This window comes from Myotis davidii, unplaced genomic scaffold (genome assembly GCF_000327345.1).
Source record: "Myotis davidii unplaced genomic scaffold, ASM32734v1 scaffold960, whole genome shotgun sequence".
Taxonomy (NCBI): domain Eukaryota; kingdom Metazoa; phylum Chordata; class Mammalia; order Chiroptera; family Vespertilionidae; genus Myotis; species Myotis davidii.
The window spans coordinates 217,715-225,438 of record NW_006293003.1 but is presented as its reverse complement, the minus strand read 5'-3'; positions in this window follow the sequence as shown (position 1 = coordinate 225,438).

The window sequence follows — 7,724 nt, the reverse complement described above, 5'->3', positions numbered from 1 at the left end:
GTAACCACTGTCCTGAGTTAGTCATGATCACTCCTCTTGTTTTTAGACCTTTACTAACGATCAGAAACCCATTGAGAAGATGGCATTATTTTGCCTGTTTGTAAATGTTGTGTGACTGTGTCACCCTGTACACATTCCTTGGTAATTTGCCTTCTATTTCAGTCAGTATTGTTTGTGACGCACATCCGTCTTGGTCGGTGTAGCTGGGATCTAGTATCGCGTTGGTGGACGAGCCAATTTATTTATCCACTTGCCTGCTCAAACGCCACCTCCCCAGAGAGGCCTTCTGGGGAGACCCCAACACAAGTGACCTAACCACTCATATAATGCCCACCTTTCTCCTCTCCCTCCTCCCCTCCCCCTCCTCCCTCCTCCCTCCAATATGAACACACGGAGGGAAACACCTTTCAGAAGCAAAGCTGGCTTCTGCGAGTCCTGGCCCAGTCCCCTTTCACAGTGTGTGTGACATCTGGGTCAGCCAAGAAGCAGATGCCAACATGGGACTAGACCAAAAACCAGTGAGTCATTGGAGGAGGCAGGAAAGGGAAGGGAAGCCCTCCGACCTTGACCTTGACTGCCACGTGTGGAAGAGAGGGAGGAAGGAGTGGGAAGGAGATGCGGCAACATAGTTGCAATGCAGTCCCAGCTGGGCCAGGAGGAGCCTGGAACCAGGTTCCCATGGAGGAGCCCCCAGGCGGGGGAATGAGCCGGCCTGCGCCCTGTGTGCTGGTCACCGGTTGGGAACAGCCCACGGAAAGTGTGGCCTTAGCCCGAGCCCTGAGCGTGGGGGTGGATTGCGGAGGGAGGCAGTGGGGCCTTGCGGGACATACGCTCTCCAAGGCAGGTCTGAACAGCCTGCTCTCCCGGCGGCCCAGCAACCCCGGCCTACGCCTTGGTTCTGCCTGCCCGCAGGTTCTGAATGAGGACCTGCCTGCTCAGCCTGACGCCCGTCCTCCCATTTGTCCACCCCGAGGGCTCTGGGAAGGAGGGCGTATGAACTGAAAGTCTGGGCTCCCCCCAAATTTCATATGTTGAAATCAATCCCCGATGTGCTGGTCTGTCTGTCTGTCTGTATGTATTTAAAATATATTTGTGTTGATTGCAGAGAGGGAGGGAGAGGAAGGGAGACAGAAACATCCATGATGAGAGAGAATCATGGATCGGCTGCCTCCTGCACGCCCCGACTGGGGATCGAGCCCGCAACCCGGGCCTGTGCCCTGACCGGAAATCAAACCGTGACCTCCTGGTTCGTAGGTCAACGCTAAACCACTGAGCCACACCAGCTGGGCAGGCCTTCCGTTTTTGACAGAATCTAAATACCTTTCAGAAAACGGAGAAGAGTGGCGAGGCAATGCATGTTTTCACCTGTCGTTGTTTCATCTTTCTCTGAGGAAGCAGCTACGAGAGGCATTGAGAAAAGTGAGGTGAAAATGACATTTTTGCCCTCAACTTCTGATTTTGAAAAATCTCAAGCCCATAGAAAAGTTGCAAGAACAGTTGAATGTACGCTTTCCCCAGATTCGCCCGTCGCCAATGTTCTGCCCTGCTCTTATCTCTGTGTGCTCACTCCTTTCGGAACCATGGAAAGTAACTCACCTACATCGTAATTCACCCCCAAGCACCGCGCATCGCCCAAGAATAAGAACATTTTCCTACATAACCACAATGCCATTATTACTCCTCAGAAAATTTACATTTATTCAATAATACCCTCTAATTTATTGTTTTTATTTCAATTTCCTCATTGACTCTCTAATGGTAGAAACCACATCAGGGGTTGCTTGGGGTGAGGGGGCTGTTGAAAGCAAAGAAACACAGGGCACTTTTGGGGGCGACGGAAATGTGAAATTCTTGACTGGGGGTGGTGGTTACCAGGGTGTAAAATTGTCAAAACTCACAGAACTGCACACTTAGAACAGGGGTCTTTTATTGTATGGAAATTATACTTCAATAAAACTGATTTTTAAAAATTCCCCAGTCGTCCCTAAAGTGTTTATAGTTATTTTTTCCCTGATCTAGGGTTCTAGCAAGGTTCATGCATTGTGGTTGGTTGCCTCGTCTCTTCAGTCCTCTCTAATCTAGAACATTCTCTCCCGCTTTTGTTTTCCATGCCACTGATTAAAAAATAAAAAAATAAAAGGGCAGGCCAAGTGTCCCGCAGAGTCCCCCATTCTGGATGGATCTGTCTCCTCGTGGCTGAATTCAGGTGGCACATTTTTGCAAGAACCTTGCAGAGCCGATGCTGTACGCTTACCCACCGGATGGGGAGGTCCGCCAGCACGTGCCAATGCTTCTTAGGGCACATTGTGTCTGCTTTGTTTAAATCTTAAGTTGGCAATTCAAACCCAACACAAGGTTCTTTCTCCCTTCCCCACAGTCCATGTCTGTATCAGAAGAGAGAGGGAGAGACAGAGAGAAACATTGATGTGAGAGACACACATCGATGGGTTGCCTCCTGCACACGCCCCAACCAGGGCCTGGGCCGGGGAGGAGCCTGCAACCAAGGTACGTGCCCTTGTCTGGAATCGAACCCGGGACCCTTCAGTCCACAGGCCCACACTCTATCCACTGAGCCACACCGGCTAGGGCCACAGTGGTTTCTAACATTACCAATATACTTATCGTTTGCCCTGTCATCAATGCATATACAACTCTTTCAGAATTACAACACAAATACCTCTATAGGAGATTTACATTCAAGTTCACAGCTATTTTTTTAAAAAATATATTTCATTGATTTTTTACAGAGAGGAAGGGAGAGAGATAGAGAGCCAGAAACATCGATGAGAGAGAAACATCGATCGGCTGCCTCCTGCACACGCCCTGCTAGGGATGTGCCTGCAACCCAGGTACATGCCCTTGACCGGAATCGAACCCAGGACCCTTCAGTCTGCAGGCCGACGCTCTATCCACTGAGCCAAACCGGTTTCGGCCACAGCTATTTTTGTTCTTAAAATATATTCCACTAAAGATGTACACTGTGTACTATTGTCAAAACTTTGGTTCATCCTTTACTCTGTGATAAAGGCAGTGTGATACAAAGTTGCGTTTGTTCTTGTTCAAATTCAGCAACTTTGTTTTTGATTTTTGGATGTAGAAACCATTAAAAACTGCAGAGTTGGGCACACAGAGAAGTCCTGCCCATCCCTGGGCCCCGGAGCCTTTGTCATTGCCATTTGCTTGTTTTCTGTCTCTCGCAGCTTTCCCAGTGAAAGGCGGCAAACACAAACCTAGTCAAAGAGCTTGCAAACCGTGTGGGGGGACAGGCTCATTTCAGGGCCCCTCTTTTTAAAGGAACAGCCCACACATTTCCCTAGTGCCCAATGCCTGGTGCTCCACATGCATTATCTTATTTCATCAAATAATTTTGTACCTGAAGATATTTTTCCCATTGCTTTTTAGAGAGAGTGGAAGGGAGGGAGGGAGAGAGAAAGAGAGAAAGAGATCGATGTGAACCATACATGCCCTTGACCAGAAATCGAACCCTCGACCCTTCAGAGCTCAGGCTGACACTCTAATCACTGATTTCGAATGAACTCAAGAGTAGAGAGCCCAGCACATAAACCTCCATGTACCCATCACCTGCACCAACGCTTACTGCCCAATCTGCCTAAGAGGGCCCCATACCAGTGATGGGAGAGCCACACTCAAGGGGCCAAAGAGCCGCATGTGGCTCACGAGCCGCAGTTTGCCGACCACTGATCTAGGCGATCCGCTGTGTAAACTATGCATTGCATTGCTGAGAAGTCTTAGTACGAAAAAAGCTAACTCTCAACAATTTCTATAGATTGCACGTTGAAATGGTAAGACTTTCGCTAGATTGGGTTAAAATAAAATATAACAATTTTGCCTGTTACTTTTCACTTTTTAAAGTATAGCTTCTAGAAAATGCTACATTCCATGCAGGGCTCACATTCTATTCCTAGACTCCTGCATAGTAGGTGTTTCCCCATCAGGAGGCTTGGAATGCCCGGATGTCCCTTTTGAACTCTATTTCTGGGAATGCTGGCGTTCGTGGTCACAGCCTAGATGCGCCGCTTCACATACTGGCCGCGGGCTGTTGGAAAGCAGACCGGGTCCTTTCCTATAGGAAAGGCAGGGAAAAGCCTTGATTCTTTTTCTTTCTTTGCCAGATTTCAAATGATGTGGTTTCCCCCAACATTCCTCCAAAACACATCAGTTTTTGTTGTTCATCCTCACCCGAGGATATTTCTCCATTGATTTTTAGGGAGAGTGGAAGGGAGGGGGAGAGACAGAGAGAAACATCCATGTGGGAGAGACACATCGATTGGTTGCCTCCTGCACGCACCCTGACCAGGGCCAGGGATGGAGCCTGCAGCCAAAGTACATGCCCTTGACCAGACTTGAACCTGAGACCCTTCAGTCCGAGGGTGGATGCTCTACCCACTGAGCCACACCGGCCAGGGCGGGTCAGTTCGTTTTGTGTACCTTTATGAACTCATGGATTTGAGCAACTTCTGTGTTTGTACTTATATTCATTGCAGCCACCCTCACTGATGCTCAGAGCAGCCCATGTTGATCCAGTTGGGACTCCAGGCCACTGCCCAGTCTCTCAGGCACGGTCCCAGCAGCCTGTGTATATACACACGCCCCTCACACTTTCTCCCTCTTCACCTGGAACCCACGGTTTCTCAAAGGAACCTCAGTCCTTTTAGAGGGAAAAGGTGTTTAGAGACCACAGTCTGAGAGCTAGTGGTGCTCATTCCCATTGGTCATGGTTTCTGAGCCTTTTCAGTGGACAGAACTAGGGAACACTTTTTGAGATAAAATTTGTATCAGTTCACAGTCCTACCTTTAACTCACCAGATCACAGGTTTATTAGAAAGAGTTGTAGCTCGGGAACAACCAGATGGAAGAGGGGAAGAAGTGAGGAGCCCCATGCCCTCTCCAGGCATCCCCCTCTCCCCGAAGCTCCCCATGGTCACCAACACGGAAGCTCCCGTACTTCTAATTCAAGTTCAGCGCCACACTCTCTATCCAATCTCAGCAACGTTACATTCGCATTTCCTTCCTCCCATGCCCCGAATCCCAGCTCTCAACAATACCAAATACTTTTGCTAAAGCTCAAACAACAGAAAGGACAGTTTCAGCACAAGGATGAGGTCACTGAGAACAACATAATGGGTTTTTGCTTAGGGCAGCCGTGGGCAAACTACGGCCCGCGGGCTTGAAATGAATAAAACTAAAAAAAAAAAAAAAGACCGTACCCTTTTACGTAATGATGTTTACTTTGAATTTATATTAGTTCACACAAACACTCCATCCATGCTTTTGTTCCGGCCTCCGGTCCAGTTTAAGAACCCATTGTGGCCCTCGAGTCAAAAAGTTTGCCCACCCCTGGCCTAGGGTAAACCCACTAGGGATTATATAATCAATTTATTGTGTCTTAAAGCCACTAGGAATAGCTCCTTTCTGTATGGGTGTGCTACCAAGTGAAGACAGTGTTAGGTTCGTTTCATTTTTCCTTTTGATTCCTAGGCATTGCTTCTGGTTTATAATTATACGAACTCTAAAGTCAAATCTTTAGGGCCATTCAGAGGCTCACCCTTTCATCCCTTCCCCCTGCAGCCTGCCCTCTCCCCGAGGGAGTTTTTAAGGCAGATGTATGTTTATGCCTAACTCCCCATTCCCTGGGTAAACAGCAGGAAACCACGGATACTCTTCTTCCGGTCTCCCATCTCAAACAATCTGGCTCCCGACCAAGTTGTTCGAATCATTTCTGCAAACCCATTTCACTGGGCTTGTTATTTCATTCTCTCCATCACTCCCACCTGCCAGAAGTGACTGCCTTAAAAATCAGCAAACGATTCACAGTGGTTTTAACTCCGCGGTGGGGTGGGGGGTGGGAGGAAAGGCTGGCTTGCGATGGCAAAGAGCCTCCATGTCTGAAATGCTTGGGCGTTTCTTATAATCAGAAAAATTAATAGACCAAAACCACTTACCTGTCAGCTGCCCTTTGTGTTCTGTGCATCCCACGCTTCATCTGGTGCCCCAAGTCCACCCAAAAGGGGTTCCCTTGCTCGCTCCACGCTGCTTCCTGGCGGTGCTGGGTTCCGTTCCCAGCCATGCCCGGCTTTCCCACCTGCCAGGCGGGAGTTTGCTGACCCCTCCCCCTCCACGTACTTCAAGACCCTCCCTTCCAGCACATAATATCCCCAGCCTCGTCCCTGACCCCAGAGCCCGCTTCGTCTGCTCTGCCTACACATTCTCAGGGTTCAATGCCGGTCTGGGCCGTGCTCAGGGCATTCTGAACGCAAGTGGACTTGAATCAAGTTATCAAATCTTTGGAAGAGCCAGGGGAATGTGAGTCAGGGACCACAGCGGAACCACTACCATCACCGCTTCTCATCACCTACAAAGCTGAAGACTCAGCGTTGTAAGGCTGGTCTAGTCACTCCAACTGGTCAGCGTGTCTCCCTGCAGCCACTAGAGCAGGGAGATGCCAATACCTTACTCTGCCTTCCAAACCAAACAGATTCCTAGCTGCAAGGGAGTTCAGTAGTTTTCCGTTTTCAAACCTCTGCAGCTAAGGAGGACCTAAAAGGAAGTGGGACGGAAATGGAGGGCCAAGTAGCAGTCCCCAGTGTGGATCCTGCAGTAGAGGAGCAGAGAGGTCAAAGGTATAGGCCTTGACTATCAGGCCATGCGTTTGTACTTGACCTAGAAAGTGACCAGAAAACATGAGGTCCGGAGGGCGAAAACACACAACAAAAGCCCAGTTTCTGGAAAAGCACTCCCGAAGATAAAGGGCTGGCCACGACGGAACTGCTTGGCCAAGACCAAAGGCAATGCAAAACCTGACCGGGGCTTCAAAGATGGGGGAAGATGAGGATTTGAGACGTCAAAACATATGGCCACAAATTGGGCTTTCAGAATAAGACTCCAAATCATATTCTGGGCATAACTCCCCTGAAATCCTCCAGTCTGCTTTGGTTCAGAGACTATACATCGCCCTACAGTTATCTATAGGAGATTTGCCATCAATAGCACTTTAAAAAAATCTGTGAGAAACCAAAATGGCAGCGTCGGCAAACGCCTGTCCTCATGACCTCCCACAACCACATCACAATGACAACTAAAATACAGAACCACCATCACCCAGAGCCGCCGTGCTGGAGACCCAGCTGCTCCCCTTAAGGGGCCGACGCATGAACTTACACGGCCAGGTTCTTCCTAGTTCCAGCGATGGGACCCAGAAGCAAACCGGGAGGAGCTGGACTGTCTGGCATCAGGGCAGGAACTCAGGGGCGGCTTTCTCCCAGGCGCGGTGCTCGCAGGGGTCACTGTTCCTGTGCTGGGACGTTCCCTGGTAGGAGAGCTGACTGGCAGCCCTACCTGAGTCCCCAGCAACCTGGAGCACACTGTTAGCTCCGCCCAAGTTGTTTGCAGCAGCTTTTCCATATGAATGGCCAGTCCTGGCTCTCAAACAAGCTGCGGCTGGTGACAACGTGCCCTACACCTATCAATAAAAGGCCCAAGACCCTGCACAGCACCAGCCTGCCTTGCTTCACAGCTGGGCCTCCCTCCTGCACAGCAGCTCTCCCACTGTAGTACCAACTGGTCCTCACAGCCAGTTGGCCTGGAGGTCAACTCCTCCCAGAGACGCACCTACAGGGCCCAGCTCAGGTGACTGACTGGGGAGGCTGAGCCACTGGGAAATAATGGAAAACTCACTACACAGGCCACTCTACCAACTCCAGGAG